The 17,172-nt window shown below is 46.6% G+C and overlaps 1 protein-coding gene across 1 annotated transcript in view; it reads right to left on the minus strand.

The window, feature by feature from the left end:
• Positions 1-16,784, minus strand: part of fndc3ba (fibronectin type III domain containing 3Ba) — a 96,960-nt gene extending 80,176 nt beyond the window's left edge. Inside the window, exon 1 of the mRNA XM_034577125.1 lies at positions 16,644-16,784. The gene's annotated coding sequence lies outside the window, so the exon portion shown is untranslated. The remainder of the gene's footprint in view (positions 1-16,643) is intronic.
• Positions 16,785-17,172: the final 388 nt, after the last annotated feature.

A 17,172-nucleotide genomic window follows, 5' to 3' on the forward strand; every position in this document is an offset into this window, starting at 1 on the left:
ATGCAGCCAGTGTGTGTGCGTGTGTGTGTGTGTGTGTGTGTGTGTGTGTGTGTGTGTGTGTGTGTGTGTGTGTGTGTGTGTGTGTGTGTGAGAGAGAGGTAGAGAGAGGTTGTGCATTGAGAGGCTGAAAGAGAGGAACAAAGGGGAAGTGTCTGAAACAAAATTTAGAGATTCAGCGCGATCTTCAGGATGACTGCATGCATTTGGTTTGTGTGTGTGTGTGTAAATGGATTCATGCTTTTAAGTGTGCAGTCGTCTGTATGTGCCTCTTGTGTGTGTGTGTGTGTGTGTGTGTGTGTGTGTGTGTGTGTGTGTGTGTGTGTGTGTGTGTGTGTGTGTGTATGGTCGGAGTCCTCTTGCCCTGTAATTGCGGTAATGACATGTCATCCACGAAGAAGAAGAACTTGGAACGGGTGGAGAGGAATGCAACGGACACATACAAGCGCACACACACACACACACACACACACACACAGGCTCCACTTGCAAACCATGTATGAACAAGCTTCTCTCCAAACTCATTGAACTGAGGCCTGTAGGGCACCTTTTCCCCCCCCGAAAACAGATGAGATCCAGCACCTCATGAAACCACATCTGATGGTGAACGAAAGGCTTTCACCAGCCAGATGCTGCTACTTACATTTGATTTTATGCAAGTCTTTAAAAACTTTCAGGCAATCTTCAATGTGAGATTGCTTGAATTTCTGAAAGACGCATGCTGGGGTGGGTGCAAGGCGATCGGTTGCATCACTACGCAAACCTGCCAAACCAGGGGCATGTGCATAGAATGAGCATATCGATGAAAAAAACTCAATTCAAAATACATCCCCCAACTGAGAATTAAACTCAAACAGTCCATGAGTCTAAATGGCTGTGCTTTGTTGCCAGGGGCGGCTTTTTTCTCCTCCAGACACTGGCTGCTGCTCTGCTTATCACAACAATGCTGCAGTTTTGGAAGTTTTGTCATTGCCACGTCCCGCATTCCCTGCATGAACGAGCATTTCTCCACTTTTACAGAATGCAAACGAGTCTCCAAGGTTACGCTGCGGTTGTTGCCTGAATCTCGCACATAACTCATGGCAGATGTGGAGCTATTAAGAATCTGCAGTCTGTTCGAAGAAATGCAGAATACACACCCGACTCTTAGTGCCACTTTCTGATGAAATCTTGAACCATCACGCTGCATCTAATTAATTCAAGATTAAGCTGCATAAAAATAACTCTGTGTTCAATCTTTTTCCTGGATCATTTCTCCCATAGAACTATTCTTTCCCCTTCATGTTTTTCTCTCTTCCCCCTTGTCTCGTTTTTTTCCGGTTTCCTCCAAATGCCAAGCATTCTGCACATTGTTGAGTGCAGCCTGAGCGCAGACAAGTCAGGACTCAGCCTGGTAAACGACCAGCTCAGCACTTCTCTCCCCCATCCATCCCTCGCCCTCCACATACACAAAATGAGTACCCTGGGCGAAGCCTTTCTCCCCTGTCATTCTCTCATCCATCTACCCACCCATCCAATCCTCTCATCAGGGCTGGTTTCCAGGAGCACAGGCCAGAAACAGATGAGCCAAAGACTTCAGCTCAGTGGACTGGTCGTCTTTCTCGCTGTCACAAAGTCCAACGTCATATCTTTGAATGACTCAAAAGGCAGAATTTACTCGGCTAACTCCTCTTTCAGTTACTGAGAAGGAACAAATGAAGCAGGATGCTGTTTTACACACTTAAAACACAAACCTCTAAAAGTCTGAATCAGCCTGTTTCCACACTAAAAGAGTGCAATGACTTTCAGTCTGTTCCAGGGTGCCAAATAAGTAGCTAAGCCAAAGACTCCAGGATCTGACTCTATTGCCATCCACTTCCTGGAAAGACCCCGCCTTCCCTCGCATTCCACTGCCCTGTCAAAACACGGCTCCCCTCTCCCACTGGCTGATGGGAACTCGTTGCCTCCGCTCATAGGCTGCTGCCGGAGAAGTGGGCGGGAAGTGCAAGCGTAGCTCAAAGAAACGGCGGCCCATTCCCAGGGAGAGACTACAGTTACATAACGTGCACACACGCACACACACACACACACGCGCGCACACACGAACGATCAAGACAACACCCTCAACACACAGAGGAACACAAAACAGGGTCACGGAGAAAGAAAGGTGTAGAAAGACGGTAAAGGGAGTGCGGAGAAAGAAAAGGAGCCGGGGAGGAGAGAGGGTGAGAAAGGATGAGGAAAGAGAGGGAGGGAGGGAGGAAGGAGTGAGGGAGGGGTAGGTGAGGCATCAGTTTTCCTTGTGAACAAAATGAAGAGGAAATGGCTATCAGGTCAGGAGCAGTGGGAGCATACTTCCAGTGTGTGTGTGTGTGTGTGTGTGTGTGTGTGTGTGTGTGTGTGTGTGTCTTAGATGCAGGTGATCATGTATCAAATCCTAAGTGGAAGTCGATCCGTCCCAAGAATAAAGTACACACACACACAAACACGACTGACCCAGCTCTGCAGTTTGGTGAAAAACAAAGCAATGCGGTTTTATTAAATCAATACCGTCTGTTGTCTGTCTGTGCAAGGTGGAACTGACAGCAATCTGTTAACCGAGGGAGGCAGGATGGAAATATGAGGGGGCGGGGGGGGGGGGGAAAGGAGAAAGGAGGAGGAGGAGGAGGTGAGGGGAGAGGAAAGAGGAGATGGGGAGGGGGCAGGTGATGGGGCCGGAGGTTGAGTGTGTGTGGAGGGAGAAATGTGTGGAATTCTAATTGTGTTATTGCTCCTGAACAAACATTAGTCCTGCCTGTCATACCACAGACGGCAGGCAGTGTGTGTGTGTGTGTGTGTGTCTGTGTGTGTGTGTGTGTGTGTGTGTGTGTGTGTGTGTGTTTGTGTGTGTGTGTGTGTGTGAGAGAGACATACTGTAGGGTGAGAGTAAATTGAATGAGTCCGGCAAATTAAGAGTCGGGAGAAGCCAGTTTGAAACGTTCATGGAGGCACAGCACATACAATCCGCTCTGTGTTGCAATGGGAGGTCTGTGTTAGCTTCATATTAACACAGCTCCAACAGATGTGTGCATCTGCCAGCGAGCCCTCCCTCTTGCAGCTGTACGGCTGAGGGCTGGCCATGTTTGTGTGTGTGATCGCGTGTATATGTGTGTGTGTGTGTGTGTGTGTGTGTGTGTGTGTGTGTGTGTGTGTGTGTGTGTGTGTGTGTGTGTGTGTGTGTGTGTGTGTGTGTGGTTGGGCAGAGGCCAGCAGGCAGTAAACCCACAGTAGAGGCCCTGACGGTCCAACGCTTGCCACGTAGCCACGTAGCAGCGACGTAACTCGGTAGAGGAGAGGAGAGGAGGGAAAAAAAACACAAGAACTGAGAAAATCATAAAATGAAATGATGTGGGACCTTGTGTGGGAGTCAGAGCATAAACAGATCTAATGCAAACACTCAGACACGGGTGGGGGGGGGGGGACAAAGTGACTTTCCGATATCGTTTATCTCGCCCAGAGACACTGATGTTTCCACCAATCACATCAGCCAGGACGGCCAGACTCCCGCTCGTTTGATTTACAGATGCTGGAGGTTCGGTTGCACGGACCACACACCCAGCAAAATCGTTAATAGACCGGCACAAACACGAAAGCTCCCCCGCCCTGATAATCATCATTAAACCCTTTGTAATCGTCTTCATTGTTTCCATCAGCCTCATCAGCGTCCATAACATCGCCGCCATCTTTGTGGCTAATGCCGACCAACACCTCCGTCTTCATTATCCCTATTAACATCAAAAAGCCTTCCGAACAACTGTATTGATGTTTGTGTGTGTTCAACACAGAGGAAGTGGCTATTCTCCCACAAGCACATGAACATGACTCACTCTTCTTCATGGCAGCGCTTCCAGATTTTTTCCTTCTCCTTTTGTCCCCCCCCCCTCCTTGTCGCTCCTTCCCTCTCTCATCCCTCCCTCGCTCACTCACTTCCTCCCCCAAACACAGTTGAGCCGTTTCTCTATCAGATCCAGAGAGGCTGAGGGCTGAGCACTCTGCGGCCCAGAGAGGAGCAGCAGGCCTGAGGACAGCTCACAGCAAAACCCCTCCCTAACACCTCGGATCTCCCAGGCTCAGTCTGGCCACACACCGGGAGGCTGATCCCACAAGCCGCCAGACTAAAAGCTGACTTGGGCTGACTGGTGGGGAGGTAGCATGGCGGGCTGTGGACTCACAAGTCATCTGGGATGCTCGCTTTAAAGAAGCTTTCAGACGTGCACTGAACTCCGCAGATCCTCCGTGTTCTCTCCGGAGGACGTTCGGGTGTGAACGCAAATTATAAATTCTGAGAAAGTCAAGAGAATGTGCTAACTTGACTCTACGTAAGCTTTGGCCCTGCAAGATCCAACACGGTTTGAAACACTAAGTGCCTTTATGAGCCATGTTCAACACATTAACGGAGATACAGATCAAAAAACAGATTCTAGTATCTCATTAACATTTATGCAGGGATTGTCTTTATATCTTTTGCCTTGGGGCAAAGTTTTACGGACACAGCACCACTGATCTTTAACCTATTAACCAAATGACAAAGATGCAAATACCTGCTATGGGTTGCGCAAGTTAAAGGTTGTGATAGTCAAATGAAGTGTTCAATTTCCGTGTCAAAGACAGACACAACAGCAGAGAAACATGCCAACAAGCCAAATTTTAAAAACAGAAATATATAAAGGAAAAGCAAGTCATTTGTTTGATTTCTTTACATGCTATTGTAATATCTCTCCTTGTCACCATGGAGATATGACGACAGAGTGAACTCAACTCAGGTTCAAACCTTCCTTCTTTGTCTGTCTTTTCTAATTCATGCACCCACATAAAAAGGATGCAGCCCTCACGGGCCTTAAAACATGCATCAGACTTTCATTTACATCCCAGACATGACAAAATTATTCTAGCATGGCAGTACACAGCGCCAGCTCTGCATCAGCTCCACATCTTTATTCATGTCTCCTCTGTATGTCCTCATCCACCACAACCTCCTGCCCAAGCTGGTCCGTTCCTTATTGCTGTGTAATGCAGTTGGTTCCATGTAATGCAGCCCTTTAGCGTAAATACGATGCTTTCTCCCCGCAGAGCTGGATTCTTTTCAAGTGGCGGCTCAGATAAGGCTGTGTGTGTTGTGTATGACTTCAGTGGTTGCATGCCTTTCACAATAAAATTACTGCACTGCGCTTGTATGCCGACCAGTGCATTTTTTTTGTGTGCATATTTCTACATACTTTTTTTCCAGATTCATATAAGTATATAACAGTAACATGAGGTCACTGTGAATTTGACCTTTGACCTACAGGCACCAAAATCTGATCACTTCTTCTTTTTGTCCAAGGGAAAGTTTCTACCAAATTTGAAGACAGTCCCTCAAGCTGATCTTAGGATATCACGTTCAAGAAAAACATAAACATACTTTGTGAGGCCACCGTGACCTTCGACCTTTGAGCACCTATTCAGGTCATCCTCGAGTCCAAGTGGATGTTTGCACCAAATTTTAGGCAATTCCCTCAAGGCATTCTTGAGATATCGTGTTCAAGGGATTAGGACGGACAGAAGGGTACATGCCTACATCCGGAAAAACTGAAAACATAAAAACAACTTCCAATGCACAATAGTTGCACTTTGATTTCTACTACGCACCAGCACTCTCTCTCTCTCTACCTTCCTCCGCTCTATCTTCTCCTCTCCCCCTCCTCTGCCCCACTTCCAGCTTTAACCTGTCTCAGCATTCCCCCTGCCCTCATTCTTCCCCCTCTTCATCCTTACTCCCCCCCCCACCACCACCTACTGGCCCGACTTCCCAAACAACCCCTCAGCTTTCAAAAGACAGCCGCCCATTCAGAGGGGTTTTGGGGGTGGGGTGGGGGGAGGAGAGCAATGCATGCTCGGAGGGGGGGAGTGGGGGTTCTCATTCCCGCTAAATTGTCCCACATGGCTGAGCGTGCTTAGTTTAAACAAACACAGCCACTTCCTCCTCGGTGTGCACGTCGGCTCACAGACACACAGGCCTCGCAAACACCCACATACACATCGTTTGGGTGCACACAGGCATGCTTGAATTCCAATACACAAAAACAGGCGCACACACATACATAAACACACACAATACATTGTATACCCTGGCAGGCAGCGGGGGAATATTTTCAGTCTCACACTGCAGCCAGAAAACGTACAGAAGAGCCCTGAGTCCAAAACCAAAACAGCACAGCTGCAGATTCCTCGCTGTATAGGTCCTCGGGACGAACGGTTTCACGTGCACATTCAGGTTTAGAGTATGATTTGGCTCAGAGTTACACCGAGTGAAAAAAATATAACTTTTGTGGGGCCTTAACTGTAAAATCCGCTATAAACATCTCAGCTAATGGGTCCCTGGAGTCTGAGCCCAAAACCAAAAGTTCTACCACTGAATGCACAGGAATCAGACTCTCGACACAATATAATACTGCATGTGTGTGTGTGTGTGTTCAGAAAGATAGAGAAAGTTAGAAATATATAAAGTTACATTTGGCCCCACTGTTACATTAGATCAACTTACATGTATTAGAAAAATATAAATGTGTTTCTTATCTTTTCAGGTTATCAGATGTGAGAAAAGAAAATTTGTAAATTTAATATTTTTTATATATTTCTACACACACACACACACACACACACACACACACACACACACACACACACACACACACACACACACACACACACACACACACACACACACACACACACACACACACACACACACACACACACACACACACACACACACACACACAATAGTTTGGACTGTTGATCAAACAAAACATGAGATCTGATGATGTACTGATGTGCTCCATGACAGTGTGATGGGCCTTTCCCACCGTTTTCTGTTCTTTTATACATTAAGTGAATCTATACTAAAAAAAAAAAATCAAAAAGACATGTGTTTCACAAATCCCTGTTTATATTGTGTGTTTGGAGCCGGAGGTGCAGAGAGTGTGACTTGTTTCTTTTAGCCGCTCCAGTTCTCACAGCTACAGCGTGAGGAAGTCGCAAATCAGTTAACCACCGGTGTTACACCAGGTTGCCTGCTGAGGAGACCGTCAACAGCCACACAGCAGAGAGACTCCACAGCGCTGTAGCACTCAGATACGTCCAAGACACCAACTTTATCTCAGTTTTATCTCTGCTGTGAAGTTTGCTGTACCGTCTCTCCATCCCTGGGCCCTCTGCATTACCATGGATTTCAATGCAACAACCTACAATCGTCACAATCGGGCTCTAAATAACGAGCCTTGGAGTGAAGAGGAGTGAAGGAGGACCACCACAGAGTCCAGACAATGAGTCCACATTCACTGCGATGGGACCTGCTGCCGTCCGGCCCCACGGCACACAGCACGGCCTCTGCCGCTAACGCCGCGCACCGTCAGGGCTGCATGCCAGTCTTAATTAAGACAGCTATGCCAAGTCAATAAGTAAACTCTACTCCCCCCTTCTCTCTCTTACTCTCTCTCACACACACGGACGAACCACCAAGAGACATTCAGATCATCAGTTTTATGAGCCATGAAAAACCTTGCTCGGTGGGTGGTGTGTGTGCGTGTGTGCATGCTGAGAAAGAAAGACTATTTAGTCACACCTACATGAGAAACCTGTCTCCTCTCTCACAGACAAGACAGCAACTGAATCTGAGTAATGTGCGCACGCACGCACACACACACACACGCACGCACGCACACGCACACACACACACACACACACACAACAGAGCAAGCAAATAGTGAATGAATGGCTCTTTACATGTGTAATGCTATGACTGATTCACATTTGTTTTTGTTATGAATGTGCAGGCGGCCAAGTTTAATCCATTACACCAAAACTGAATTGGTGTGAAAAACAAGAGAGGACACTTCTGGGAATAGCAAGCCAATGGAAAGTGTACATACAATCACTTGCTCCCCAACATCACACACACACACACAAACACACACACACGCACATATTTATAACACCCCTCCCCACAGCCTGGGGTCACAAGGTCACATTCCTCTTCCTCAATCAGCCTCAGGATTTCACACACTAGGGATGTGGGTGTGCGAGTGTGGTTTTGTGTGTTTCTGCCTGCCTGTCTGCATGTCTCTGTGTGTGTCTGTGTTTGGGATGTTTTAGTGATTTATGGGAGGGGGGGGGGGGTCCAGCTTGAGGGCAAGAAGGGAAGAAGTGAAGGAAAATGGGGGAACTTAGGTAATGTCAGCATCGAGCTGGATAATGTGAAAAACCTAAATATTAGATAAATAAAAAATACTAACTAAGTAAATAAAACTTTTCCAGTACAACAATGCCTGCAAAGACAATGTTGTAATTACATAACACAGGTACTGAGGTTAACCTGCGATCACTTTCATGCAGTCAGCTGATTTTCCAAGCATGAAATCGAAATTTGAAAAAGCGAAACAGGAATTCCGGCTTGATTTGGTCGGGAGGTCACATTTATGAGCTGCGATCAAAATTGCTATTATATAAACTTTTATACAACAACATTAACAGTTTGTTTCAGTCGCTGTGTTTGCCCCATTTCTTATGCAACACGAGATTTAGCAATTCACCTCTAGATTTTGAAATTTAACTTGGTTGGGGAAACGTTTTGAAAACTTCAGAAAACTGCGACCAGCATTTTCAACCGTATTAACTTTGTGGAAATGTGCTGTGAGTGACAAAGGGACAAGAGGTAGAGGGGACAGGTATGTGGAGCCGGGGTGGGTGGACGACGGGGCCGGGTGTGAGGAGGGGTCAGAGTGTGTCTGCATGCCCTGGAGAGGGGGGTGGGGGGTGGGCGGGGGTGTTCTAACAAGGGAAAAGCAATACAACATGTGGCTTTGCATTAAAAAACACAGACTTCAGAAGAACCTGCAGGTCGGGGACGTTCATGCTTGAAAATGTCTTCTATGAATCTGTTCCAATTCTAAGGGGTATAACCATCGGAAATAGTAGCAGTTATAGATTCAGTTCCTCCAGTCCAACACACACGCACACACATACAAACAGCGGACACTTGAGATACACAGTCAAAACGCTCACAGTCAGGCATAACAACCGCCATTAACGAGTGGCGGAACTTTCCATGGGCCCGCCAACAAGCAACACCAACACGCCTGGCATGCTAATGCAGGCACGTAAAGTCAACTCTGCTTGAGTGTATGTTTGGTGCGTGTGTGTTAAGAGGGTGGTGTATTTGTGTGTACAGGTGCACGCTTGATCCCTTTGGCCAGCTAGCTAGCTGGCTGACCACACACACACACACACACACACACACACACACACACACACACACACACACACACACACACACACACACACACACACACACACACACACACACACACACACACACACACACACACACACACACACACACACACACACACACACACACACACACACCTTCTTGTGTAAGGGAACGAGCGGGGCAGGGCGACCGAACGCTACACATCCAGGTTTCCTGCAGGCGTGCGTCCACAAGACTTTACCAGATCCTGATGACAACTTTGACAACATAATTTCTACATTCCAAATCATTTTATATAGATATTATTACTTTTTTCCTTCCATAATCTGCTCTTGTCCACATACGTCGGTCTGCCTCTCTGCTGCGGCCGCGGCACAGCCGCTGTCACGACCTTTAAATGACACCAAGTGATGAGCAATGAATCAAAGCTGCAGGGAAGCGGCACAGGGATGATCTCTGCTTGACCTTAAATGGCATCAAGTGCAACACTTCACTTACTGACTAACATCACTGACAGTACAGAAAGACATTTTAAAATGCCATCTGATACCACACCCCCCCCCGCTGTTATTGTGACAACCAACCATATGCCAAGTACTGAGTAACCATCAATTTTTTTTTTGCTTGTTGTATTTAAAGTTAAAACGTAGAATACAATTGTCACAGTCAAGTATGAAGGATTTTTTGATCTGACCTAAAATGATCTCTTTTGATTTATATTCATATTTGATTATATGGTATGGGATCTCTATAACTGGATTTTGAACTCCATTGAGGTCACTGGCATCCTGACCCGTATTCTTCTGAGGTTTAGTCATAGAATAAAAGTGATGACGTTCATTAACCACCTAAAAAATAACTCTACACCAAGATCTCAGCTTTTTTATCTGATCACCAGCATCATGTCTCGATGATTTAATCTCGTTGTTACTGCAAAAATCTTGACTCAGCATAGTTGTTCGTTGATAACGTGAACAAACTGGACAAGCGGCTCCATCCACCGAACCGTGACGCAGACAACTACAAGATGTTATGTTAAAAGTTCACTTGATAGTTCAGCTGAAGGAAGGGAAGAAGGGATGTGGGGCGAGATGAAAGAGAAGGTGATGGAGAGGAGAGAGGAAGAGCAGCCACTGGGTCCAGGAACGGATGAGCATCATTACCACAGAGAAACATCTTTAATAATCACTGTATGAGCTCAATTCAACAACAACAGAAACTCAACATTATTACTGTGCCATAATAAAATATTCAATACATTAAGAAAAAAGAAGCAAAAGCCAAAAACTATTTCTCAAAGCCGACTGTGATGAAGCTTCTACATGGAACATATAAGATTCTATGCAAATGCCATATCATGGCAATCAATACTTTCAATAATAATATAAGACCTTGTATTGCACAGTCAGTCAAACAAACCAGACATGTAAAGTCCTTGGCCTGATGCAGGACATTCTTCTCACATTTTTCTTAAAATTTTGGAAATACTTTTCATTTTTCATCTGTTGCAGCCCAACCACAAATTATTGCTTTTTGCAATGAGCAAGCAGAAAAGTCAAGGGCGAGCTGAGTTATTTGTTATGAAACCGTTGATATTGAATTATGCCATCAAGGTTACTTTTTTGTTTTGGAAATGTTTAGGAAATCTGTTCTTTTAGGAGTTTTACATTTAATTCCAGAAATGACAGTCGAGAGGAGAGGAGGAGGAGAGTGTGCAATGAGGGGGAAAAGGAGACAGGAGGAGGGAGGTGGGGTGGCAGAGAAGTTGAAAGGCTTCTTTTATCTTCTTCTAAATCAACTGTCAACAATGCAGGAAATTATCAAGGGAGACAAAAAAAAAACCCGGGGGGAGATGGAGTCTCTGGAGAACGAGAGAGGCCGGGAAGGAGAGAGGAAGGGAGACGGAGAGAATGAGAGGAGGAGGGTAAACATTACAGCTCCGTGCCGAGCAAACATGAGATGCTGGGATACTTCAACAAAAAGACACCGTTCATATGGGAGAGAAAGCGAGATCAAGAAAGAGAGACAGAGAGAGAGAGTGTGGAGGGAAAAGCTGGGAAATGGAAAGTGAAAGTATGGAGCAGATAAACAGCTGCTGTCATGAGATAGGTCATAAAGATGTTTTTCTGTTTTGAGGGAGGGGACGACTTTGTGAATAAACGCACTTCCTCTCATACGCAGTGAGTCATAAAGTAAATCCTGATAAACCTGGAAATGCAGGACATCTCCTTCACCCCTATAATTAACTGTGATAAAAATATATCGGCAACTGTCAGTGATTCCTAAGATGTCATTTGCAAACCCTCGTAAAAAATAAATGTAATTGAGGCTTCATATTCTACAACCATAAACTTTATAATAAACGTTTAATAAAAAAAATTACAGGTAATTCAAGCACTTTCTCCTATCATGACTATTTAACAAAAGAAATAATCAATAATTCCTAATTAGTTGAGAAAATAAGGGTTAAATAATAAAGCTAAATAATAATAGCAGCAATAATGACTGACAAGGATGAAAAAGTGGCCGTCCATCTGTTTTTAAAGGTACATAAAACGTTGGATGATGTAAGTTTAGAGGATGGAAGAGCTCCTCTGCTCTCCATCACGTCACAGCGGCGGCAGCAGCAGTAACTGTTCTGAATGTAAACATGTACCAGCCTCCTGCACCACAGGGAAAAACCACCGCGTCCTCACTGGGCATCATGAGGCCGACAGAGGGACGAGAGGACGAGCAGACATTCTCCTCCTGCGCTCCAGGTGTTGAGCCCTTGACCTCACAGCGGAGCGGCGCCACCTCCTCACATCCAACCCTCCAATGAGAGAACCTCTTTCTTACTCACTCGGCTGAACTGCACTTTTTTTTTTACAGTAACAGCGAAGACGCCGATCTTTCTGGGAAACACACCTGTTGCATTCAGAGAAAAACAGATGGTCCGACCGAAAAAACTGACTTTATACGAACTGCAGACACGATGCAGAGGCCCAACAAGTACTGGGTGGAAAAATTCCAAATCTGGGCAACTGATCCGCGACTAACAGACCATTTCACCATCGGTAAATATGCATCGTAATTGCAGCTGCTTATTCGCAGGAGTAGCAGAAATTGCAGATGATAAATGGTGGATGAACTGATACTGAATCTGCACAAACTGAGCATACGTCATGTCGGCATTTTCAACAGCTTCCGGGGCTTTCATGATATATACTTAATAAAACTGCAGCCAACAATTACTTTCACTGTCCTCAGCCTAACCCTGACCTGAAGATACTTTGTGGATTCATGAGTTACTCCTTTGGTTTATAAAACATCTGAAATCACACCACGATGATTCCGTTTATTGTCACGCAAACATATGAGAAGAGAGGACTTGTTCATGCTCCTGAAACTAGTTGCTCATTAGATTCAAATAATAATTTCAGCTCTAATCGATCATCGTGTCACTTACCGACATGAGGATTTATTTTCTATCAATCAATCCAAAATGTATAATTTAGTGTGCCCAGGTTTGGCAGCTGTAACCAGCATTGAGACGTTAAGCGCCCTGACTCCATGGAAGCCGATGCAGCAGGAAACAAATGGTGAGCAGGTTTATCCGAAGCCCTGCTCCTGTTCTCCGCCTCTCTTTCACATGCTCTCACACACTATCCAGGGTATGCATTGTCTTGTCTGTGTAACCCTATAGCTGCTCCAGCTTCTGTTCCCGACCCACAAGCTCTGTTTCGGTAACAGTAGCCCTCGGATAACATGTTCGAGGTTACCAGTCAGACACGCATCCACACACACACACAGAGCGGCGAGCATCACCCTGCCCCTTCCCTGACCCCATTTCTCGACCGGGCGAACCTGCAGGTTTTATTGGGCCAACAGCAAAGCAAGAGCTGGCGCAGGTGGAAAGCTGAGAACACGAGATGACGTCCGATGTGATGCAGAGACGGCGTCCGTCACGAGTCCTCATGAAACATGGGAGCAACTTCCTCACCGGGCTCAGAATAACCTCTCTCACAATGTCACAGGCAAATCATCCCGAAACGCAGCCAGTCCATCAAATCTCGGTCACGGCAGGTCACTCACTTTTACCTCCCCAAAGAAGTGACATGTTTTTGACTCGAGCACTTAAGTGGAATAAAACAAAGTGACAAACTGATTAAGTGGGATCAGACGAAGCAGCGGGAAAGTTACGGAGCGGGGCCAAGTGTGGAGCGATGACGGGCCGTCGCCCTGACCGGGAGCGGGGGTGTTGTACCTGTGTGACCAAGCTGCGACGGTTACAAAACCCAGGTCGTTAACTTGTGTAAAGCTCCATTCAAACCCCCCCTGGCCCTTTCTGAAAGAGAGAAAAAGGCCAAGGCAACAATGGCTGCTCCCCTCCTTCAACCTGACTCCCATCTAAACACTGCTCCTTCTCCTCCGTTACATAATTGCAGCGTACTAAAATAACACACACACACACACACACACACACACACACACACACACACACACACACACACACACACACACACACACACACACACACACACACACACACACACACACACACACACACACACACACACACACACACACACGATTTGCTCAAACAGAAAATCACTTGCCCTGCAATTGCATCAGTTCTGAGCACAAATCCCTGCCTACACTACGCAGCTGTATACCCCCCCGCACCACATTCCTGCAGGCGCTCCACCGCAGCACACACATAAAGCACGGCGATGTAAAAGCTGCCATTTAAAGAAAAAAAAAAAAAACGCCAAACTAATCGTTCATCCAAACTTTTTGCCTTCATTGAATTTTCTCTGAACGCAGCACCAACACATGTGAGGGGGGGAGGGGGGGGGGGGGGGTTCGTAACCTCTCCGGCCTGTGAGCTTTGTTTACATTCTTATTGTGTATCAACGCTGAAGCCAAAGCGGCTCAGCTTTCAGAGAACACTGCTCACTGATATTAACCCCGTCCAGCTTGTGTTGAGAGGGAGGTGTGCGTGGAAACACACACTTTTTCAGGGGAAAGCACCTTCTGACTGTCGGTTACTTTGAGCTGCTCATTCTGCAGCATTTCTTTCACATGCAACACTTGCTTGTGAGCCGCGAGCCTTGATTAGCATCCCTGAAACCCAGAGGAACAATAAGACACGACCTGGTGCTGTGGAGCAGTGTCTTCCCAAATTCCCAAACCCTACCGGTTGCGTAACTTCAGAAAAATCTGAGTCAGGGTTACACTCAGAGAAGTGTGAAGAAATCAGTTGTGACGTGTTCCTTTCCTCAGAATTTTCCAAAAAAATGCATGTCACCGGAGCGTAATCAAAGCTTTACCTGCCTCCCAGTGTACACACACCTCGGCCTGCTGTGCTGCAGCCGAAAAACTTCCATGTCAAGACGTTTTAATGGCCCTGACTTGTGGCAGCAAAATAAATTGCCCATTCATGCACCACAGGGAGAATTCCTTTACAACCATAATCGTAAACACACCTTTTCAGCTGGTGGCCAATCCCTTCATCTACTCCCCATCCCCTCATCCCTTAAAAACTATTAAAAAGAAAGAGTCCGATATCGGTTTTTCAAAGAAAAAAGAAATTGCATGGCCACATCAGCCTTCCACCAAAGGAATGTCATCTGACGTCATCTATTTGGGATCAGATTTCTCCTTCTTCTCCTTCTCTCTCTTTTTCTCTCTTCCTCGAAAAAATAAGACTGTGTGTGTGTGTCTGTGTGTGTCAGAGAAGTGTTAGGTTATTTTTTCCCCTCGCCTATATTCTCCAACGTGCCCACTGGATCCAGAGCCCACAGAGCATGAAGAAGGAGGAGGAGGAGGAGGACGAAGAGGAGGAGGAGAAGGGGCTGTATAAAATTCTCAAAAATCATAACCCCAATTATACCCCCCTCTCTACCATCACCACCACCTCCACCACTAATCATGACAGCATGATAATTAACCACTCAGTCCTGTCATTAACTTCTCTTTCTTTTTTTTCCAAAATAAGACTCATCTTTTTTGCATCTTGAAATTTCCAACCTCTCTCTCTCTCTGCCACATCTCCTCGAGTTAAATGAAGTGATTTCTTGTTTCTAGTGTGCGAGTGTGTGCGTGTGCAAGTGGATACGTGGAGGGCAGGTAATCGATCGTTTCGTAAAGCAGGAGACCCAATGTTTGATTTCCACGTCTGCATCAGCGAGGCAGGGAGAGATTTGTCTTTCCTGCACAAACAGACACGTAGTCGTTTCTGATAGAGAGGGAGAGAGAGAGGGGGAGAGAGAGGGAGAGAGAGAGAGGGAGGGAGAGGGAGAGAGAGAGGGAGAGAGGGGGAGAGAGAGGGAGAGAGAGGCTGCCTGGAAGGAATGCTAGGATATGCTGGAGTTGAGATTATTTTTTCTTCTTCTTCTCCAAAGCCCTTTTCCTGCAGCCGCGCGCACACACACACACACACTCCATGGAAAGTCGCTATAAGCTTTTACGCACAGTTATCCAACGGTGCCATATAACACCCCCCCCCCCCCCTTCCCCTATCTATAGTATCAATTCAATGATTTCGCAACCCCCCCCTTCCTCTGTCAAATCTGACTGCCTCAGCATCTTCCCCTTCCAACTTTAATTTTTTTTTTTTCCTCGCAGTTACAAAAGTGGCCATTTCCTGATGTTTTAGCGCAGCCACAAACACAAGCGACTATTTCGAGAAAAAGTTCGCAACAGCTGGTGCGTCTTTGTTGCAGAAAAGCAAGAAGAAAGAGAAAGAGGGAGAAGAGAGAAAGAGGGAGAGAAAGAAAGAGGGAGAGAAAGAGGGAGAGAAAGAAAGAGGGAGAGAAAGAGGGAGAGAAAGAAAGAGGGAGAGAAAGAGGGAGAGAAAGGGTTTTGCTTTGCTTTTTCTTTCCTCCTGTTGCGCACTCGCTCCATCCGAAGCCGTCGGGAGACAAAAACACATTCTTGGGTGAAAGCGGAGGAATCGGGACCACAAAGGCGGCGCGCGGCTCCGAGACGCGCAGGCCGCCGCGGGGTCTCTCTCGGCGGCTGCGCGGAGGATCTGGACCCGACTAACATGACACGTTTTCCTCCTCACAGCAAAAATAAACTCGGGTTTTTTTTGTTTTTTTGCCACTAAACAAGGAAAAAGTTTCGCTTCTTCCCTTCGCGCAGCGGCAAGTTTTCCCGTCCCCCCCCCCACCACCACCACCCCTCTTTGCGCTCGCCAAGTGGCCCAGACTGCCGGCGTCAGCTCCTCCGAACTCTCTCTCTCACACACACAAACACGCACGCACTTCTTAAAAAACTTTTTCACCATTTTCTCGTCCTCCCTTTCTCTGTCTCTCTCCCTGCCGCCCCCCCTCTCGGTTCCTCCGCGGGACGGTTAGTGTTCTGGGGGTTACAAAGTGTTAGAAGGACTCACCTCGCTGCAATAAAATAATCTTCAAACAGACGGAGCTGCGCGTTTTTTTATTCCCAGGGTCGAGTCCTGCCTGTCTGCTGGCGCGGCGCGACGCGTACTGGGAGACTCCGCCATGTCAATCAAAAAGCGACGCACATGGAGGTTAGAGCCCGCCCCCTTCTCTCCCCCCCCCTTTTTTATTACCGTAATACCCCGTGCGCCCTCCGAAAAGCCAAAACAGAGGGAGAGAGGGAGAGAGAGAGGAGCTGCTCCCTCTCTTCTATGTGCTTTACATGCAACAGCTCACTTTCCCTATTTTTAAAATCCAACAGGTTGTGATTTATTAACGCAATGTGTCAATATTGAATCGCTCTCTGATGGAGGATTAGCCATTAGAATCAAGGGCTGTTCAAATAGAAGCTGAATCCAGGCCAGGCTGGCGGCACATAGAGGATCAGTCATGTCAGAACCCAGCAGCAGTAAATGACCTGCACTGTCCCCCCGAGTGTGTTCCGGTCACTTATCCGCTCTTACAAGCAAGAAAACAAAC

Source organism: Hippoglossus hippoglossus, chromosome 22 (assembly GCF_009819705.1).
Source record: "Hippoglossus hippoglossus isolate fHipHip1 chromosome 22, fHipHip1.pri, whole genome shotgun sequence".
NCBI classification, from domain to species: Eukaryota; Metazoa; Chordata; class Actinopteri; order Pleuronectiformes; family Pleuronectidae; genus Hippoglossus; species Hippoglossus hippoglossus.